General features: G+C 47.8%; 1 protein-coding gene across 2 annotated transcripts in view; it reads right to left on the reverse strand.

The window, feature by feature from the left end:
- The window catches only part of GRIA1 (glutamate ionotropic receptor AMPA type subunit 1), a 219,167-nt gene that overhangs the window by 114,590 nt on the left and 82,116 nt on the right, over positions 1-22,461 (reverse strand). The window lies entirely within an intron of this gene.

A 22,461-nucleotide genomic window follows, 5' to 3' on the forward strand; every position in this document is an offset into this window, starting at 1 on the left:
CTACACATCCCAGCTAATAGCCATTGATGGACCCAACCTCCATGAAAAAATTCTGTCAAAATATGCAGAAATGTTTTTGAAGATGAAACCAATTTCCTATCACTGCTCCAAAATCATGTCTGGTGCATTGCTCATTAGTCCATCTCTAGTTCCGGTTACCCTGTTAAAAACACACTACAAGTTGAACTTCTCTATAAGCTTCATGTAACATGAACACTCTAATTCATTATTTTCCCCCTTCCTTCTTCCCCCCCATCCCCTATTTATTTTGGAATTGGACTTTTAATAACTCCATTCATCTGAAGAAGTGGGTTGTACCCACATAAGCTCATGAGACCATCTACCTGTTTTACAAGTTTCAGAGGGGTAGCTGGGTTAGTCTATAACATGAAAAACTTCAAAAAAACCCAACAAAGAGTCTGGTAGCACTTTAAAGACTAATAAAACAGGTAGATGGTCTCATGAGCTTTCGTGGGCACAGCCCACTTAGTTTTTAAGGTGCTGCAAGACTATTCATTGTTTTTTAAGTTGCTCTAATCCAGCACGCTCTGGTCTGGCAACATCCGAGGTGCAGCATGATGTGTTAGCCAGATGTCCACTTATCGTGGCTATGGCCAAGTTTCCTGCGGTCCAGGTCCCAAGGGTGCCCGACCAGAGAGGTTCAACCAGTACTAACTCTCTGTCTTGCTGCTTTCTTTTGGGGAATTGAGAACACGGGGGGAAAAAATTATTTTAGAAAACCATGACAGTGAGAAAATAGCATTTTGGTAGGTCAGCATAAGATTTAATTGCAAGCGATAACTTCGTAACTATTAAATAAAGAAATAAAAAAGGGGGAGGGAGAGAGCACTAGTAGAAGCCAAATGTGTCATGTTAAGAGAGAACTTGCTGTAAATGAAATGCATTTTGTCATCGACAGCTTCTTATCTCCCCCTAATGTATTATAGTTATCCCAGCAGTTCTGCTAGACAGAGACATCTGTGCCTGTCTTCAATGCAAGTTTCCTGTATGATGAGGCTTTTGTAAGTGGTTGTTCTAAAGCCTGTTATAGATTGCTATATGAACGCTTTGTAAGCCTTAAGCCATGGGCTTCCCCAGTATTTCCCCAGAGAGGCTATCTGACATCCAAATACTTCCTACCATAGGGAGGTTTTCATGTCATTTACTCTAAATATTCCCTTTCTTAATTTCATCCCATTAATCCTCCATACAATTCTATACATCATGCTTAATAAAATATGTGCATGCGCTTCCCAGATATGCATTGGCCACTTCTCCCTCCCTGCAGAACGATGCCTTACACTGCAAATCAAATCCGTTGCTTGCTCTCTGTCTGACTTCCTTTGTAGTGCTGCGACTCACTGCATTTCTGCCTCCCATGGAAATGCAAGCTTTGGATTATTATTCCCAGCTGTATTTTGCTCCTCAAAGTTATTTTCCACATGCATTTGAAACCTCTTGAGGTCCCTTTCTATTTTTTTTCTTTGCTCTCACTGGCATTTGCATCTCCTGCCATGGCGGTCCATGCACTGTTTTCAGCTGTTGTACTATTTACTCCCTCTTTTAGGTCTGTAACAAATACAGCAACAAAGGCATCTCTATCCCCAACTCCTGTATCAGAAACACCCCCATCTCTGCAACTCAATGCCATCCTTCATTACCCTGTTTAGTCTTTCAGCCAGTCGTGATCCACATGACACCATTTTTACCTAGGCTTATTACATCCACTCTCTTTCCCTCATCCACTAAGTCTCAGATCCTGCAATTTCCGGTGTGTGGGAGTATCACTGACTTCTGAGCTGTCAATTGCAGGAGCAGGGTCTAATCTTGTAACTCTGACTTTGGTAGGTAAATTAAAGATGAATTAGCTTTCAAAGGTGCTTCTTTCCAGATGTATTTCTTTTTAACACTAATTATCTCTAGGCACTTACAGGCATTTCAGGAAAGAGGTGGAGAAATTGGAGAAGGTCCAGAGAAGAGGAACAAAAATGATGAAAGCTCTAGAAAACATGAGCTATGAGGGAAGACTGAAAGAATTGGGTGTGTTCAGTTTGGAAAGAAGAAGACTGAGAGGGGACATGATAACAGTTTTCAAGAACCTAAAAGGATGTCACAAGGAGGAGGGAGAAAAATTGTTCTCTTTGGCCTCTGAGGATAGGACAAGAAGCAATGAGCTTAAATTGCAGCAAAGGAGATTTAGTTTGGACATTAGGAAAAAATTCCTGCCTGTCAGGATGGTTAAACACTGGAATAAATTTCCTAGGGAGGTTGTGAAATCTCAATCCCTGGATATATTTAAGAGCAGGTTAGACAGACACCTGTCAGGGATGATCTAGATGGTTCTTGGTCCTGTCATGAGGGCAGGGGACTGGGCTCAATGACCTCTCGAGGCCCCTTCCCTTCCCAGAGCACCTAAGGTCTAGGCACATGGTGCACACTGCAAACAACTCATTCTTGGATTGTTGTATTTGAACAAAGGGAAAAAAAGGCTTTTGTTCTTGTTACAAATTTATTTCCTGTCTTTTTAAAACCATGTTCTACTCCAAATCATGTGGCTTGAACACCGAGGTGTTACTAGGAATGTGTATGACAAATGTACGAACTTAAACATAAATGAAGAGTGTGTTTGGCTCATGAATCATTTATTATGTGGATTCATTTAGATAATAGTCTCCTCTGAGCATTCCGGTAGCAGATGCCTTTTGGAGACCCGACTCTGCGTTCTCTCTAGCCTCAGAACACTCATCGAGCAAATGCAATTATTCCCCCTTTCTTCTCTCCTTCCCCCTTTTCATGCCTCTTTCTCTCTTTTAGCTGGTGAGTTATTTGGCAGTATAAAATACTAGAAGACTTATCCAGCATTGCTCGGGTCCTTAACTCGTTTAATTTTTGTGTTTTGGAAAATACGATGAAAATGGATTAAATCGTTTAAATCATTGCTCTGGGGTGAGGCTGGGGATGAAGGGTTCAGTAGACAGGTGCCCCGAGGAGAAAGGACAACCCCAGCCCTCTCTCACCTCAGCAGCTTGGGACCAGGTGAGAAGCACCTTGCCATGGCTGCTGCAGCTCCAGTAGGCACAGAGGTTGGAGGGAGTGCATGTCCCCTACTTGAGACAGCTCCAAGTTCAGGCCCCCTGTGGTCCTCAGCCAGAGGAAGGAATGCAGCAAACTGTGCACTTTCCCCTCGCTCCCTGACAAAGAGGAACAGCCAGAAATGCTCCTGTACAAATGGGAGTGGGGGGAACTTCAGCCAGCACGTCCCTCCCTGAAGGACACCTGGGGGGTGGGAGGCTCACAGTTGGGGCAGTGCCAGACAGGGTGATTCTGTCTCTTTTCTGCCTGGTTTTCTGAGAAGCAATCCCATTCCAGGCGCATCCCGGGTTCCTGGCACAACCAAACCCTTATCTTGCTTTAAGTTCGGATAAGAAGGAGCTGGATACCGAATTCAGTAAGCCTCACTCTTGGGCTTTGTCTACACTGGCAGCTTCTTGCGCAAGAACAGCTGTTCTTGCGCAAAAACTTGCCTGCTGTCTACACTGCACGAGTGTTCTTGTGAAAGTAAATGCACAGTATAGCGTTATAAAACAGGGCTTCTTCCGGAAGAGTTATTCCTCTCCCCACGAGGAATAAGCCCTCTTGAGCAAGAGCTCTTTCACAAGAGGGCAGTGTAGGGAGACAACATGAATTTCTTGCGCAAGAAGCCCCTATGGTTAAAATGGCCATCAGAGCTTTCTTGCACAAGGGAGTGTCCACACTGCCATAGATGCTCTTGTGCAAAAGCACATGGCAGCGTGGACGCACTCTTGTGGAAGATTTTTTGCACAAGAACTCTTCCACAAAAGAGTTCTTGCGCAAGAAGCCACCAGTGTAGACAGAGGCTATTTCAGTTTAGGAGGAGCTCTTGAACAAACAGAGAAAGAGACAAACTCTCTCAGCCAAACAGTAGAGAGGGCCTACTCTTAGGTGTACTTGAATTAAAAGAATCAACCAAGCCCTTAAGACTATTGGTTGGCAAATACATGAAAAGGAACAACTTAATGGAAAAGTCCACCCATATAACTACAGACATTAACCAAAAGCCCTAACAACATGTACCTATAATACTCTACCTCCTGAGCAACTGTCTTATTTCAACTTGGCTGTAATATACCCCCAAAGGATTTCCCACAAGCCTCTGCTCTGAGACGTCTCTTCCCTTCCCAAACATACATCCACTCAGCTGCAGGTAGTTTCCTGCTTGGGCCTGATTTTTCTAGTGCCGTGACCAACTGCAATCACTAACACCTGGGCAAAGTGGTGGATTCCACTCTGAGGGCTCAGATCTGTAGGCTCCCAGAGCCACTAAGCACAGATGTAAATGGACAGTCCAGGGTGAAAGTTATCAAAGGTTTGGATGTTTGCTTTGAGTCCCTTCTCTGCTCCTGGTTTCTAAATGGAAAGGAAAGAAACTTCTATAAAACTGCAGGGGCTTCAGTTTGTTTCCTTCCAAGGGATAGCTTGTTTGCCCAGGGTGTCTACATAGGATTCGTGAGGATTAGTGCTCTTGACTGGCTATGTATTGCACTCATCATATCATTTTGGTTTGCTGTCCTCTTCCCAAGTGTGCTTGTTTGTCTCTGCCACCTGTTAAGTCCTGGCTTTTAGACTGTGAACTCTTTGGGAGGTAAGGCTGTTTTCTGTTTATATCCGTACCCTACCCAGTGGAGATAGCCTCTAGATGCTACTGTACCACATACCATGTAAATAACAATAATACATTGATCTCCATGACAAATCCCCTCTAAATGGTTCCCTTGCCATTAGAGAATCACCTTCCCAATAGAGCTGGCCAACCAGAGAGAAGAAAGCCCAGGTCATGGTGGCAAGATCTAACTCCAGGATCGGGAGAGTTTCCCACAGGCTAGCTGAGCTTGTGGTGTTTGTAGTGCTGTACTGGTTATTATATCTTCCGTGTGTTTAAATGCCTACGAGCTTGCTGTTTGCAAAGGCAGCTGCTCTTGTGACCGAGACAGCGTGTTAGAGGCACTAGGTACACGTTGCTCATCCTTGGGGGGGTTTACTTTTGCCCTTTGCTTGTTTTCCCTGTAATCTAAAATAAAAGCTACACAGACTGCAAGCATGTGGTGTATACTGACCTCCTATGTTCACAGGGGAGCAGCAAGAATCACATTAAATGTCGTCCTGCTGGCAACCTGCTACTTGATTTGGGAAGAAGGATGCACTCTCTGCTATCCGAGATTAAGAGTGCCTTTCTTTTGCATAGGTAGCCAGGAGATCCTCTTCCTTCCCCGAACAAAAGGAGGAGCTTTACTTTGTGACTCAGGAAAGGGAGGGCTAGCTACACCCACCCAGGCAAGGAAGCATGAGCCAATGATAAAATAGCCATTTAGGACTTGGGGGTGGAGTTTGCTGCTCTGACACAGGCTCGTGTGTGACCTTGGGCTAGTCACTTAGCCTCTCCATGCATCAGTTTCCCATCACTAAAATGGGGCATAATAATTTACTGCCTCATAGTGGTGTTGTGAGGAGAAATATATTAAAGTCTGTGAAGTGCTTTGATGGATACGGATGTAAAATGCAATATAAGAGCTAGGTAGCATTATTATATGTCTGGGGTTTTCTTTGCATGCACATTATTTACAGCATAAGCTTTAACAGCTGCCAGTTACAGATCTCTGTCAGAAGAGAGTCTAAAGGTAAACTCTTCATCTGCCAGGATAGCTCCAGGATATGAGCCGTTGCTCTAATACACGGAGCCTTTATAATATACAGTATCAAGAAAAGAGAAGCAAAGATATAAATGCAACACGTTAAATTTAAAGAGTGTGAAAGGGTTTAAAAAATGTGTCAGGAAATGCTGACACTTTGTCCAGAACTTATCTTCTTTGCACCTGACTTTTGTGTTATATATGGCCTGCGAAATGCCATACCATTCTGAGTGGAGCTGTGCAAATACCAGATTTTTTTTTGGTTCTTGTCTGCCACTTCCTACCACTTCTCCCCACCTGCCCAGTTATTTTGGGTGGACGTGGGAAAAGGAATGTTTCTAAATTTTCAGTGAACTGAAAAGTTAAAAAAAAATGGGTTTGGATCACAGGAAATGTTTCATTTAACTGGAAATGAAATGCTTCATATTAGAATCATAGAATCATAGAATAATAGGACTGGAAGGGACCTCAAGAGGTCATCGAGTCCAGCCCCCCGCCCTCAAGGCAGGACCAAGCTCCACCTACACCATCCCTGACAGATGTCTATCTAACCTGTTCTTAAATATCTCCAGAGAGGGAGACTCCACCACCTCCCTTGGCAATTTATTCCAATATTTGACCACCCTGACAGTTAGGAATTTTTTCCTAATGTCCAATCTAAACCTCCCCTGCTGCACTTTAAGCCCATTACTCCTTGTCCTGTCCTCAGAAACCAAGAGGAACAAATTTTCTCCTTCCTCCTTGTGACACCCTTTTAGATATTTGAAAACCGCTATCATGTCCCCCCTTAATCTTCTTTTCTCCAAACTAAACAAGCCCAGTTCATGAAGCCTGGCTTCATAGGTCATGTTCTCTAGACCTTTAATCATTCTTGTCGCTCTTCTCTGTACCCTTTCCAATTTCTCCACATCTTTCTTGAAATGTGGCGCCCAGAACTGGACACAGTACTCCAGCTGAGGCCTAACTAGTGCAGAGTAGAGCGGCAGAATGACTTCACGAGTTTTGCTTACAACACACCTGTTGATACAACCTAGAATCATATTTGCTTTTTTTGCAACAGCATCACACTGTTGACTCATATTCAACTTGTGGTCCACTATGACCCCTAGATCCCTTTCCGCCATGCTCCTTCCTAGACAGTCGCTTCCCATCTTGTATGTATGGAACTGATTGTTCCTTCCTAAGTGGAGCACTTTGCATTTCTCTTTATTAAACCTCATCCTGTTTACCTCTGACCATTTCTCTAACTTGCTAAGGTCATTTTGAATTATGTCCCTATCCTCCAAAGAAGTCGCAACCCCACCCAGTTTGGTATCATCTGCAAACTTAATAAGCGTACTCTCTATCCCAATATCTACATCATTGATGAAGATATTAAACAGTACGGGTCCCAAAACAGACCCTTGCGGAACTCCACTTGTTATCCCTTTCCAGCAGGATTTAGAACCGTTAACAACAACTCTCTGACTACGGTTATCCAGCCAATTATGCACCCACCTTATCGTGGCCCTATCTAAGTTATATTTGCCTAGTTTATCAATAAGAATATCATGCGAGACCGTATCAAATGCCTTACTAAAGTCTAGGTATATGACATCCACCGCTTCTCCCTTATCCACAAGGCTCGTTATCTTATCAAAGAAAGCTATCAGATTAGTTTGGCATGACTTGTTCTTCACAAACCCATGCTGGCTATTCCCTATCACTTTATTACCTTCCAAGTGTTTGCATAGGATTTCCTTAATTACCTGCTCCATTATCTTCCCTGGGACAGACGTTAAACTGACCGGTCTATAGTTTCCTGGGTTGTTCTTATTCCCCTTTTTATAGATGGGCACAATATTTGCCCTTTTCCAGTCTTCTGGAATCTCCCCTGTCTGCCATGATTTTTCAAAGATCATTGATTTTATACATTTAAAAAAAATAAAATGCAGAGACATTTCAAAGCAAACAGTTGTTTCAGATGGAGACATTGAAATGTTTTGATTTGAATTTTTTTTTATTTTTTGGTGGGGATCAGAGGCAGAGAGATCAGAGGAAGAAGGAAGTTTGACTAAACAATTTGATGAAACTGTCATGAATTTGCAAAACGTTTCAGGGTTACAGAATCTGCATTTTTTTTGCTACAAAAAAGTTTGGGTAAAAAAAAAAAATTCACCCAGCTGTAGTGTCATGGCTTTTTTTTAAATACCCAGACACAACGGGTTAAGCCTTTGACTTCTGAATGTACAAGCTTTTATGGTTTATGTCTAGCCCTGGGTGGTTCTCTGTGATAGTAATTTATTATAGAGGTTTTTTCTCCCCCCTTTCCATCTTCACATTACTGCTGAATTATTGTGTATTCATAACTTTCTTCAGACCTGTTCAATGTCAGAGATAATATTACCATTCCTTCCCAGGCTTTATTATAGCATCAATCCTGTCTACATTATGAGCATAATAAATGAGATCTAGTAGATTTTTATTTCTACAGTGCTTAGACCCCTAGGCTCCTGAGAACCTTGTTAAAAACACCTAAGCCATGTAAACTGTAGCTCAACTTGGGAAGATTTAATCTCTGCGTAAGACTCTACTCCCTTGAAAGCCCCAGCACAAAGCTGGGACAGATGTCTGGCACTGGATCTTGGATTTGTCATTTTGTGGACTTTTGTACAAATAACATGCAGAGATTGTTGGAGCAAACAATTTACAAGAGGGACACCTAGCTGACATATCCAGATGGAGCCCCTATAGACAGGGCGTACCTATTAAACTTGGAGTCTGTGTGTGAGCTTGAACAAAGAAGCTGCAGGAGAAAGAGCCCAGCCAGGTTATAAAAAGTTGAGGGGCTGGGATCAAACAGAAATAACGAGAACGATAGATTTGAAACCTTTTCAAGTGCCTAAAAGGGTTTTACAAAGAGGAGGGAGAAAAATTGTTCTCCTTGGCTTCTGAGGATAGGACAAGCAGCAATGGGCTTAAATTGCAGCAAGGGAGGTTTAGGTTGGACGTTAGGAAAAACGTCCTGCCTGTCAGGGTGGTTAAACACTGGAATAAGTTGCCGAGGGAGGTTGTGGAATCTCCATCTCTGGAGATAGTTAAGAGCAGGTTAGACAGACACCGGTCAGGGATGATCTACAAAAGTGGCGAGGAGTCCTGTGGCACCTTATAGACTAACTGAAGTGTTGGAGCATAAGCTTTCATGGGCAAAGACCCACTTCGTCACATGCATGTAGTGGAAATTTCCAGAGGCAGGTATAACTATGCAGGCCAGGATCAGGCTGGAGATGACGAGGTGGATCCAATCAGGGAAGATGAGGCCCACTTCTAGTAGCTGATCTGGAGGTGTGATGATCCTAGATGGTGCTTGGTCCTGCCGTGAGGGCAGGGGATTGGACTTGATGACCTCTCAAGGTCCCTTCCAGCTCTAGTGTTCTAAGGCTCTATGGGTACGTCTACACTACAACGTTAATTCGAACTAACTTAGTTCGACTTAGTTAATTCGAACTAAGCTAATTCGAACTAACGGATCCAGACTAAAAAACTAGTTCAAATTAGCGTTTTGCTAATTCGAACTAGCATGTCCACATTAAGTGGACCCTGAACCGGGGTTAAGGATGGCCGGAAGCAGTGCCGGCAGGGCATCAGAGGAGGACTTAGAGCGTGGAGATGCTGTCTCAGGCTAGCCGAGGGCTGTGCTTAAAGGGTCCCGATCCCCACCCCGGACAGACAGTTCTCAGGGGTGCCCCGCTTGCAAAGCAGTCCTGGCTTGGAGTGCCCTGAGTGCCCACAATGGGCACATCACAGAACTCGGCCATCAGCCCAGCTGCACTTGCCGCAGGCTGCCATCTGGGGAGAGGGGACAATTGGGGGGCTGCAGGAGAGCTTCCACCCCCAGAAGCCCGCAGAGCCAGCCCAGTCCTCCCCATTGGGGGCTTGTGCCCCCTTCCTCCCTCACCTCCTTCCACTTACCCTTCCCTAGCCCCTCTTCTTGATGTACAAAATAAAGATAACGTGTCTTCCAAAATGGAATCTGTCTTTATTGAACAAAACTGGGGGAGACTGGGAAAAGGAGGTGGGAGAGGGGAAGAGAGAGGCTGGGAGAGGGGAGGGCAACTAAAATGATCAGGGGTTGGGAACAGGTCCCATATGAAGAGAGGCTAAAGAGACTGGGACTTTTCAGCTTAGAAAAGAGGAGACGGAGGGGGGACAGGATAGAGGTCTCTAAAAGCATGAGTGGGGTGGAGAGGGTGCATACAGAAAAGTTCTTAATTAGTTCCCATAAAGAAGGACTAGAGGACACCAAAGGAAAGGAATGGGTAGCAGGCTTCAAACTAGTAACAGAAAGTTGTTCTTCACAAAGCAAAGAGTCAACCTGTGGAACTCCTTGCTGCAGGAGGCTGTGAAGGCTAGAACTCGAACAGAGTTTAAAGGGAAGTGAGATCAAATCATGGAGGTTGGGTCCATGGAGTGGTATTAGCCAGGGGGTAGGAGTGGTGTCCCTGCCCAAGGTTTGTGGAAGGCTGGAGAGGGATGGCACGAGACAAATGGCTTGGTCACTGTCTTCGGTCCATCCCCTCCAGGGTCCCTAGGGTTGGACGCTGTTGGTAGACAGGCTACTGGGCTAGATGGACCTTTGGTCTGACCCAGTACGGCCATTGTAAGCTCAGGGTCGGGGGTCTCAGTGGACCCCCTTGATTCTCTTGCACACCTGCTCCTGGGTGGCGAGGCTGGCAGCTCTCCTGCCCTAGACAGCCACTTTCCTGTGCCTAGCGCAGAGATCGTGGACGAGGTCCACGATGTCCGCACTAGCCCAGGCGGGTGCCCGCCTCTTGCGGTCCCGGGCAAGCTCCCGGGAGCTGCCAGCCTGGTCCTGGGAAGAGGGGGAGGGCTAGGGGGCATCGGGTGGGTGGCTCAATCCGTGCCAGGTGCAGGGTCTGCTGGCTGGGTGCTGGCAGGCTTGCACCTGGCACGGGCACCGTAGCCAGCCCGTGCCCCTTTAAGGGGTCCGGGCCGGGAGGGGGGCAATAGAGTTTCCCTGGTGTTGGCCAGAGTGGCCACCAGGGAAACCTGGGGAGGGCTAGCCTCCCACTAGTTCGAATTAAGGGGCTACACACCCCTTAATTCGAACTAGCTAGTTCGAACTAGGCTTAATCCTTGTGGAATGAGGATTACCTAGTTCGAACTAAGCGCTCCGTTAGTTCGAATTAAGTTCGAACTAACGGAGTGCTAGTGTAGCGCCTATGAAAGTTAATTCGAACTAACGTCCGTTAGTTCGAACTAACTTTGTAGTGTAGGCATACCCTATGATCTTTTGTTTGAGCTAATGGCTTAGCATGAACATACATGGATCTCTTGGCCTCGTATACTGTACTACAGCCAATACAGCAGGGCAAATGGCATACAAAGCAAGAACCTCAGCGGAAGAGAAAAGGCTGAGTGATATAATGTGGGGTCAGGGCTCTTATAGCCATAGGTCTCCCTGGCCCTGCATTAAGATCCCATATCCAGACAGAACCCCAATGAAGTCAAGGAATCCCACCGCAGAAGTGGGGCAATTTACTGAGCATACTGCACCGTGTGCGAGCCCACCGGAGCCCGAGACACATACGGGAGTTGGATGCTTCATTCCTATCAGCATCCATGGGAATTTGGCATCCTGCCACCTCGGCGACTTTGAATTCTCAGCCATAGAGCAATATGTCTCCGTACGGAGAGAACGAGAGAGAGACTTTCCTGTCATACTTGGAGACTTACATATTTCGCCTCTGCGCTGTAGGAAACAATCCCCCTCCACCCAATAAGAAATATTTATTCTACTGGCAAATATTAGCAAGTTCCTATATCGTAGATTGGGGGCTATAGCAGGGGTAGGCAAAAGGATCTCTGTGGGCTGGATCCGGCCCGCCAGCAGGTGAGCCCCAATCAGGGCCAGGGGGTGGGGGAGCTGCGTGAAGCTTCCTTCGCCCTGCCCTGACCCTGCGGCACTTCAAAGTGCCACCGGCTCCTCGGAGGGTGGGAGGAAGCTTCCCGTGCTCCCCCACCCCGGACCCTGATTGGCCTGGGGGTGTGGAAGGGTGCCAAGACTCTTCCAGGGTATGGGTGCCTAGTGAGAAGGGGGGGCAAAGAGGCTCCCCCACCCCCAGACCAATCTGGTCTGGGAGTGGGGTAGCCCCTCCTTCCCATTTAGGCCCCGCCCCTCCCCATTTAGGCCCTGCCCCTTCTGGGGTGGCATGGGGCTACTTCAAAAATTTTTGAAGTGGCCCCTGGGCAAAAATTCTTGCCACCCCTGGGCTACAGACCTCTGCTTGGAATGTCCCAGCTGGGAGCTTGGCTAGAAGGGATGAATAGTTTAGGAGTACTGGGAGAGGGTTCCTCGTATGGGAAAGGAGTCCTAGTTGGGAAAAGGTTGAATACTCAAGTCCCCGGGATAGGTGTTAGCCCAACTAAGGACTTGCCAATGAGTTCCAGGTAGATCTGGCTGGAAAACAAGCATTCAACTGCACAAGAAACGTGAGGATTTGACATTTGGTTATGTTCCTCGTCAGAATGAAAAGGCAACCTTTCAGCTTTTTAATTTAGTGGAAAAACCATGAGAGAGCCTTGTCAGAAAATCTAATGGCTTTCTTCAGAGACTGGACGCAAAACCAAGCCTCCCCCATGTGTACCCTAACTACTTGGATGAATTTCCTTTTCTAGTTCTGATCCCAAATTCCATCTGGACCGGAGAAAGCTTCCTGCTAAAAGTTTAGCCGGACCCAATCCGTTTCCATGAAAAGCTCCTGTTTAAAACGAAGCAGCAATTTCTGCACCCTCCCAAAAAAAACCCCTCCCCCTCCCCCTTCCAAAACCCCCCTCCCCCTCCCAAAAAAAAAACAGTTGAAAAATTCTCCGCGTCTCCAGTCCTGAGCATGTGAAAACAAGAGAATTAATATGGAACCTGCTTTCCTGTATAACTGCAGCGTGAGCCACCAGTTGACTGCTAATATATTATTTACACACAGAACAAACTTCTCTCGCTTCCCTTTTCCACGCTGGAGGTTTCTAGAGCCCTAATGGAAGAGGAGCTGCAGAGAGGGAGTGGGCTTATGTAAAAAATTCTGCAGCAATACACAGCACATTGGTACAAAGGAGAAAACAGGAATGCAAGTTGTTAGGAAATTGGGCTTATTTGCCAGTCAGGTGTAGTAATGCTGTACATACAGATGGAATTTCTCCCTGTAGGAGCTGCTTAGCAGAAATCAAACAACACTGCATTATTTAGACAGTTACTGAGAAAAACCCACCACTTTTAACAGAAACTTTTGCTAGGCGGCGGGGAGGGAACATCCGACAAAAGCAAACACAGCCAGTGCCACTTGGAGAATGCTAATTTCTTCCTGTTTTCTCTGGCTTGAGAGGGATTCGTGCCACCCACCAGGGTCTGTGCCTCTTGATGGTGCAAGGAGACGCATCAGATGCAATACAAGCTCTCGTGAGACTGATGAGAGCAGGTTTCTCAGGGTCAAGAGGGTTCTGAGCGGAGCTGCAGCAGAAGCTTATGGCTTAAGGGGAAACAATTCTTTGGATACTGAAGATGAATGTTTGCATTTTTTTTCTTTTTGCGGCATGAAACGGGGTTGCAATTTTTGCAGTTTTGCAGCATGACACTTCACTCAGCCTTGCTCAGCTTCCAACCTCCATGCTCAGATTTTCAGTGGGGCAAATGGGTGCAATTGCCCCTTATGGCTGTGTATGGGGCACAGCCTGAATGGACGCACAGGCGGCTAAGACATTATTAACAACCTTAACGCACGGTGGTTCTAAGTCAGTGGCTAGAAAAAGTTGCCATGAGATGTTTTTCCTGGGGCAAAGGCAAGAGGCTGCTGCCATCTATAGAGAAAAACAGGCTATAACCTTGTGTCTGGAAAGAATTGAGGACAGGAAGCAAAAGAAACGTGTCTTATGTGAAGTCCCTGCTGGCTGTATCAGCAAGCAGGAGGCATGATCTCTAGGCATGGACAAGATCTGTAGTCTGTGATTTACTCTTTAAGGAGCTTTCTAGTTAGGCAGTGAGTAGCCATAGTTTTTCCTTCCTCTCACTGCACTGCAGGGACTGATAGCTTTGGGGGCACTTATTTGGGAAGGGTCTGACTTGAAAAAGTCCCTGAAGTGCTCCTTTTGAGGGAAGGAGGCCACTTTTGATTGCATGTGGTCAGGATGGCAGAGAAAAAAAGTGACAGCATCTGCTAAGCATATGAGTGTGAAACTGGGCTGGGGAAACTTTTTTGGACGGGGGGGGGGGCACTGACCCACAGAAAAATCAGTTGGGGGCTGCACACAAGTGAGAAGGAAACAAAACAAAACAGTTGGTGAGGCCCCTGACTGAGAAGGAGAAAGACACAGCGGAGTCTAGGGAGGCCCAGGCCACTGGATTTTGTGTGCTCCAGCTCCACGGGGGAATGGCGGGCGGGGTGGGGAGGCTGGAACACCAGTACATGCTCCCCAATGCTAGGGAGGGTCCTGACTTGTGGGGGGCCAGATCCAAGCAAGCCAGGGGCCACATCTGGCCCCTGGGCCATAGGTTCCCCATCCCTGCCTTGCACCCTCAACAAGTGAGGTTGGGGGACAATTTTCAGAGGGGCTCAAATGACTGATGAGCACCCAGCACATTTTGAGGAGTGATTTCAATGGGAAAGAGATGCTTAAAGGGGTAGTAGAAATCCCATTCGGCACCTATCTGCTCCTGGGCTATATTTTCACTCTGGATTTTTTGCTATGTCCGCTAAGGAACCCAGGACTAGAACCTACAACCCAGTCCTCCCCAGGCAGGAGCCCCTATCCACTATGCCACACAAGAACTTGCCCCTCTACCTTACTGCAGGTAGGCCCTTTATCCCGCCTGCCCCAGTGCCGCCTGTCCAGACCCAAACCCAACCAACCAACCCGACCCCAGGGAACCCAGGACTTGGACTCACAACCTTGTCCTCCCCAGGCAGGAGCCCTATCCACTAGGCCATGCGGTAAACGTGGCTAAGTTGTGGGTAAAATGCAAGAGCCTCTGCCCCACACACACTGAAAAATGAGGGTGATGGTGTGTTCAAAGGGTCTCAAAGGGCCGTTGTCCAGTAATGGGTTTAGTTCTTACCAAGGACCGTGCCACAGTCACCGACTGCGTAAATGCATTATCCTCCATGCTTCACCTTTCAAATTCCTGCAGTGGCTGGCATTTAACGGGAAGGTCCTCCCCCTCCAAGGAGAAATTTCCTTCCTGCACCATGTGGAACTTTTTGGAAGGAGAGTCTGCCTAGGAGCAACTCAAGAGCAAGATGCTGAGGGGCCTTTTAACCCTCTTGGACTCCTACAGGAAAGGCTCAAGGATTTGTCCGGGGGAGAATTGTATCGAGGCCAATGGACGCCACTACTGTCTGCGTGGGATGATTCTGCAGGCCTGCCGAAGCCGGTTTGTTTGCACAGCCTGTTGTGACTGGCTTCTGAAGTATATTTCCTCCACGGCAGCCTGAGCGTTGGTCGTCGTGGCCCCCCTTCGAAATGTTCTCAGGCGGGAGAGCAAAGAGAATTTGTGATAAAAGACCCTTTAAAAATATTCCCCTGGCATCTGTGGTGGACCGCCCCAAAGCAAGCGTGTGGGAAATGGTAGAGGCCTGGGCGAGGATGCAGAGGACCCGGGATCTGGAGGGCTGGGTCGCGGAGCGGCCAATTTGATTTCAAAATCAGCCTGAACTTTAAAAAAATACAAACCCAGCAAGAGATGAAAGTGAATGGGAGGAGGGGAAGAGGGGTTCGTGAGCGTGCCGAGAAGTAAGATCTGGGGCCGAGCTTTCATCTTCTTCGGGATCACTTTGTGCTTTCCCTCTGAGAAGGAACAAAGACAACCCCTCGTCGCCTTTCCCTCTTTGAATCTCCAAAGGGCTTTTCAAGCTTTCACGGACTCCGCCTGCCAGCTCACCCCCCCAGCAAGGTGCAGATGAAGCCTGAAAAAGAGGGACATGGGCTTGCCCAGGGTCACACCGCAATTCTGTGGCGGAGCCGGGAATCTGGACCTCCCGGCTCCTGGTTCTGTGTTATAACCACTCAAACGCACTTCTTTTCTCTCCTGTCGGGAGGCGATGGGCCTGTCCATCAGCCTCCTCTCCTCGGAATGGGGAGTTGGCCACATCAGTCCCCCGGGTAGCAGAGATGAGGTGGTTGCTCTGTAAGAGTTTGTCTAAACTACATGGCTCCATCGACGGAGCCATATAGATTAGGCTGATCGGCAAAAGGAAATGAAGCCGCGATTTAAATAATCGCGGCTTCATTTAAATGTACATGGCTGCCGCACTGAGCCGACAAACAGCTGATCAGCTGTTCGTCGGCTCAGCGCACTAGTCTAGATGCTCCCACGCCGACCTGAAAGCCCTTTATCGACCTCCCCGTTATGCCTCGTAGGATGAGGTTTACCAGGGAGGTCGATAAAGGGCTTTCATGTCGGCAGGGGAGCGTCCAGACTAGTGCGCTGAGCTGACAAACAGCTGATCAGCTGTTTGTCGGCTCAGCGCAGCAGCCATGTAAATTTAAATGAAGCTGCGATTATTTAAATCGCAGTTTCATTTCCCTTTGCCGAACAAACAAATCTACATGGCTCCATCGACGGAGCCATGTAGTTTAGACGTACCCTAAGAGAGGCTGATGAGGAAGAGGTGGCGAGGGTGCCCACTGTTTTAAAGTTCCCCTCCTGTTGCCACTTCGTGCCAGAGCTCCTGGGTTCCTATATACTTCCATAATACCCTGAACTGAGACATTGCAGGCAGCTACAGTCTTCCTCCTCGGCACTAGGCAGGAAAGAGGAGAAAAGGCAGGCAGTAGATAAGTGATCCTGAGTCAGGGCTCAGTGTGAAGGGCAGGACCTGGGGTGAGCCGCTGGTACACAGCATGCTCTGCCCTGCCCTGCCTCCCAGCATTGCAGAGGAGCCTGAATTAGAGAAGCACGCATAGCAGTGGCACCCTTGCAGATACGCCCAGCAGAAACACCAAGGGTAGGTGATCTATCTCACAGACAGATCCTCTAGACTGGCCTGAAGGCACCTCTCACTTACACCTGGGTGCTCAGAGCTTGCTGGGTCCTCTGAGCAGCCAGGGGTCAAAGGAACACGCGAATGCCCCCTCCACCTTCCCCAACCATCGTCCTGGGGATGGGCCCCAGGCCAGGGCCCTGTGCTAATTCTGCACCCCTGCGATTGCTTCCCCTCACAGAACGGGCTGCTGAGTAACCCGGCTATAGTGCCGCTCCACCCCACTCGGAGCAGACCTGGAAATCAGACCCAAGATTCCTTAGGACCTTTCCTCCATTCAGATGGAGGCACGTTATCACGAGTGTGCGAAGAAACCCACACAGCCCTTGCCCAAGCAGTAGCTCAGCGACGGGCAATCTAGGTTAGGGAGTGGGCCGCACGAGTGGCCCTCCTTCAACTCTACGGGCTGCACGATGGTCGTCACCAGGACGGTCTCCCGGGTTGGGGCCTTTTTGCTCACTGTGCTTGTGCACCTATAAAGTGTGGCGGGCGCCGATTGAACCGTAGCTGCGCTATGATGGGATTCAGAGGCGCGCACGGCTCTCACAGTGTGGTGTGCCATCAGCCCCCACCTCCCTTCACGTGCCCTCGCTTTATCTGCATGTCGCTTTGGCCCCACCGGTAGCAAAAAACCTACACAGACAGTAGGGCCAGTCCTAACCAATTGGCTCGCCCGTAGGGTTACAAGATGGGTTAAAAGATTTGTCGAAAAAAAAAAAAGGGTTGGGGAGTAACCAGGGAAATTTGTGGGGGAGGATTCGGGAGGTTGGGCCGAAATGCATCGTGGCCCGCCCCTAAGACCAGCCCCGTCGACGGCCCCGGGCAACCGCTTGGCTCACCTGCCCCTAAAACCGGCTCTGGTGGACAGTAACCAGGGGAATCTGGCAACCCTGCACTTGGGCAACTATAAACAAAATGTTTTGTGGGCCACACATGGACCCCCCAATGGGCCACATTTGGCCTGTAGGCCGCAGGTTGCCCACCACGGCTGTGGCTGTTCTATGAAGAAAGGATTTGATCTGCCAGGACTGAGGATAAGCAACGGACTTCCACGCTTTCCACCGTCACCAAATTCCTGAGGCAATAATAGTCAAAATTCAGCACATGCAGCTCCCACTGGCTCTGCTGGGGCAACTTTGGCTTTAAATAAGGAAATATTAAAGATAAATGCAACTAGTGTAACTAACACCGCAGAGCTCTCTCTATTCCCGCTTGCTCATCATCTCTGCAGAACAGGCTGGTACCACAGGCACCTCCGCTTAGCTTAGCAAGCCAGCCTACAGACGGGTGTACATTCTTCTCCTCAGCCGCCTGGAGAGCTGGCACTCTGGGATTTTGGGACCAGGTGCTGAGTGGGCACTTTGACAGGGAGCTCACGTATGAGCGTATAAATGAAACCCATTAAAATTCCTCTCGCAAACCAGACTGATTCACACGGGGCTGAAGACTTCGAAACAGAAGGACAAAAGTGGTTGCTTTTCAAATGGCAGGAGACTATCGAAAGCGAGGCCACGACACAAAGGCCTTCTCTTCTCTGCTATGCAGGTTATGAAAGATTTCAGAGATTTTTATGGCCAGATCATTATGGCCCTACGGTCTGACCACTTGCAGGGCCCAGGCTATAGACCTCAGAGTCATCCTTACCCATAATCAAAATACTCAACTGCATGAGGAACCTGAAAATTTGGGGCACCGCTGGGTGTTAATATCCACCCATCCACTTCTTCCTATCTGTGCTCTGTGTCTCTGCTTCCTCCAGAGAGGATCTAGTTAATGCAAAAGCGACAAAGCCTGCCGGAGCGATCAGTAGAACCTGGAACCTGGGAAAGAGCCATTCGAGTGGTAATGAAGCCATTTCACCAACCTCAGGTCCATCCTGCCCGTTTCTGAATTTGCTGTGGGAGTCGACGGGGCTTGCATTTAAAATTGGCTTTAAAAATATTTCTTTCACGTGCTGCTTCGGATTATAAAATCACAGCTCACCCCCATCAATGTCATCAATGTCAGTCAGGGCTGAGAGGCAGAATGCCTGGCTGGGCAAAAGACTCTACACCTTGTCAGCTCTCCCGGTGCAGCTGGTGGCCTGGCGGCTCCCAGGCACCTGGTTCTATGGAAAGATAACCCTGAAAAGTCATTCAAAACCCTGTCCGTTATACCCCTTGTCGAATGCTTCGCACACAGAGAAGCCCTTCTCCACATGTCTGAGGCAGAGTAATTCCCCTCACCGTGTACACGCAGTCTGGCTTCCCATTGTGTCAAAGGTGAAGTAATCCAGTCCCGCCATAAGGGCTGTAATCCCTCTGTGCCAGACACAATAACTCCTCTGACTGTGTCCGAGAGCGTACACCCCTCTCTGTCACAGACACGGTAATCCTGCCCAGTACACACCCTCGTCTTGTGTCACGAGCCCTGAAAGCCTTTTGCCCATGTGACACAGCTGCCCTCCGGAGTTTCAACAGGCGTAGTAGTCTTTTGTCGTGTGCCTCACACACACACATCGGCCCTTTTCCTGTGTCACACACGCACACGTCTGCCCCCCGCACTCTTCCTATGCTTCAGACACACACAGAGGAACGCGTCTCAGTGTGTCACACCCTGCAAGCCTTAGCACCACACTCACTAAGTGTTCTCAGGGTCACATACATCAAACTCCTTCCTACTATGCTATGTAGGAACAATCATACACAAAGATCCTTCTGACTGTCTCCTCCACTCACCCATCATCACAGCACCGTCATTCGCAGCGATGCTTTTACCGGGCATATGTAGGAGGTTATCCTCCTTCTGGTGTCATCCATAAAGCATGAAAGCTTATTAATCCAGGCCTTCATACACATGCCCACCACACGTGTGGTAATCCCAGTCCGCCTGTTACATACACCACAATTCTGACTGTCACTCCGTCAGAAATCTCGTCCTATCTCATGAGTAGTGATCCTGCATCTCACCCAAAATAGCCTTCCCTCTGTCACGTGCACCATGATCCTTTTCACCATGACACTACTCGTGCACAGCACAGCAGTCTTATTCCCTGACCTGGCTTCCCCCCACTGTAAAATGGGGGTAAAAACACGGACTTTCTTTGTAAAATACTTTGATATGTCCCGATGGAAAGTACTCTCTAGAGACTAAAACCACAAGGAGTCTTGTGGCATCTTAGGGTGTGTCTAGACTACATGGCTCCGTCAACAGAGCCATGTAGATGAGTTTACTAGATATAGCAAAATGAAGCGGTGATTTAAATAATCGCCGCTTCATTTACCTCAAAATGGCCGCCGCGCTACGCCCATCAGCTGATTGTCGGCACAGCGCGGTAGTCTAGATGGGGACCAGCCGACCCAAGAACGCTTTGTTGTCAGATCGTTTATGCCTCATGAAACAGGATCTGACGACAAAGGGTTCTGGGGTCGGCTGATCCCCGTCTAGACTACCGCGCTGTGCCGACAATCAGCTGATGGGCGCAGCGCGGTGGCCATTTTGATGTAAATGAAGCAGCGATTATTTAAATCACCGCTTCATTTTGCTATATCTAGTAAACTCATCTACTTGGCTCCATTGACAGAGCAATGTAGTCTAGACACACCCTTAAAGACTAAGGCCAGGTCTACACTAAACCTGGAAGGTCGGCTGAAGGTACGCAACTCCAACTATGTAAATAACGTAGATTGAGTTGACATACCTTAAGCCAAGCTTTCTTCACAGTGGGAGGTTGATGGAAGCAAACACTCCTCTTGGCTTCCCTTAGTCCTCATGGCTGTGAGGAGTTCTGTCACTGACTGAGGGCGTCCTCAGTGTTCGATTTAGCAGGTCTTTACTAGACTCACTCAATCAAATGCCAGAAGATCAATCTCCGATATGGCAGGTGGAGACGTGGCCTAACAGATTTATTTGGGCATAAGCTTTTGTGGGTAAAAACCACTCTCTCAGATGTTAGTGTTTAAGGGGACACAGGATGCCTTATAGGTTTTGAGGATACAGACGAACACAGCGACACCTCAGGTTATAGAAGCAAGCAATTATTATTATTTCTGATTATATCCTGATGGCTTTTAAAATATTTTTGATCTAATAACATCAAAAGAAAATTATCTTTGACTATATAATTAATATCGCAGCAACAAACAACCAGAAATACAGGGACTTACGTAGGAATACTATATTGTGTTCCCATATCAAACATGGCAAGTGAAAAATCCAGCAATCTAGTCTGATTAATCATTGTGTCCTACGCAGCATGTTCTATAGTTCCTACATCAGAGAGAGAGAGAGACATCTGTCAGGTCTCCAGGGTCTCCCACTTCCACTTTTCAGCTGTCTCAAATTCTATAACGCCTTCTTGGCAGTGATGCTATGCAGCCCTAATCTTGTCTGGAGAGAGGGAGCCTGATTCTCATGCCTGTAGAAATCAGAGGCAGCTCCAGCGAAGTCAATGCTATGATCCTGGATGAGATCAGGGGTCATTTTCATTTGCATAGAAATGAGAGAATCTTTACCGACAGGTTGGAAGGAACCTGTAGCATGGAGGAGCTTTGATAGGGGTGTGTGATCAAATTTAGGACCCCAATCTGGTCAAGAGCTGAACGATCTCGGGAGTGTACTCAAGTCAGTCAGAATAGAGAGCTCTTAGAAGACATGGGCAGTATATCCCTATGGATGGAGGGAGGGACCCTCTTGTGAGTCCAGGAAGCATTATCCAGGGCAGGGGAGGACAGCATGGGAGATATAGAAAGCCTCAACTTTCCAAAAATGTGCGAACTGCTGATGTGGGGAGATTAGCTTTAGAAGCATGGGGAGAGATAAAAAAGTGAAAAGCTTGATTTACACCTTCTAACACCCCATGGGAAGGTCATGTGTCTGTGGTAGGTGTCTCAGCTGGTAAAAGGTCTCATCACCATCTACTTGTTACAGAGATGGGGGGTAGATTCCAACAAGGCAACAGCACAGGGGCGCCCTGTAGAGGGCTATGTATTCACCCTTGGAGCATCACCCATAGTCTTGGTCACAGTAGAAACAATGGAGCCTTTCCTTACATCTTGTCCTTACAGGATAGCAAAGGATGAGACAAGACATGGAGAAGGGTTAGTGAGAGTGATTGTAGGCTTCATGGCTTTGTTCTAGGTGAAGAATGTGGTTTTTATTGGCTGGACAGGAGAATAAGACAGGTGGTGCGGCGGTGGGCAAGGTGGGAGAACTTTGTGGAGTTTGAGGTTTCGCAAAACTATTGTCAACTTATTCTGAGTTCATACATATTCAAATCCCATTCAACCCACGGGGCCACATCCTCCCCTGATCAAAACTGGCTTTGCTCCATCTTTACTGGCCACACACCCAGCTGGTCAGGTTTTTTGGTGTGAGAAAAGCTCATTTTTCTATCTAGTGCTGTCTGTGCTATGCATGGCAGCAGGAAGTGCTCTTAGAATCATAGACGCCTGGAAGATAAGGGTTGGAAGAGATGTCAAAAAGCCATCTAGTCTAACCCTTTGCCCAAAGCAGGACCAACCCCAATTAAATCATCCCAGCCAGGACTTTGTCAAACCTGGCTTTAAAACGCTCTAGGGATGGAGTTTCCACCACCTCCCTAGAGAACCCATCCCAGGGCTTCACCACCCTCGTAGGGAAGTAGTGTTTCCTAATATCCAACCTAGACCTCCCCCACTGCAATTTGAGACCGTTGCTCCTCGTTCTGTCATCTGCCCCCCCTGAGAACAGCCTGACTCCATCCA

Source organism: Pelodiscus sinensis, chromosome 16 (assembly GCF_052426305.1).
Source record: "Pelodiscus sinensis isolate ZL-2025 chromosome 16, ASM5242630v1, whole genome shotgun sequence".
Lineage (NCBI taxonomy): Eukaryota > Metazoa > Chordata > Testudines > Trionychidae > Pelodiscus > Pelodiscus sinensis.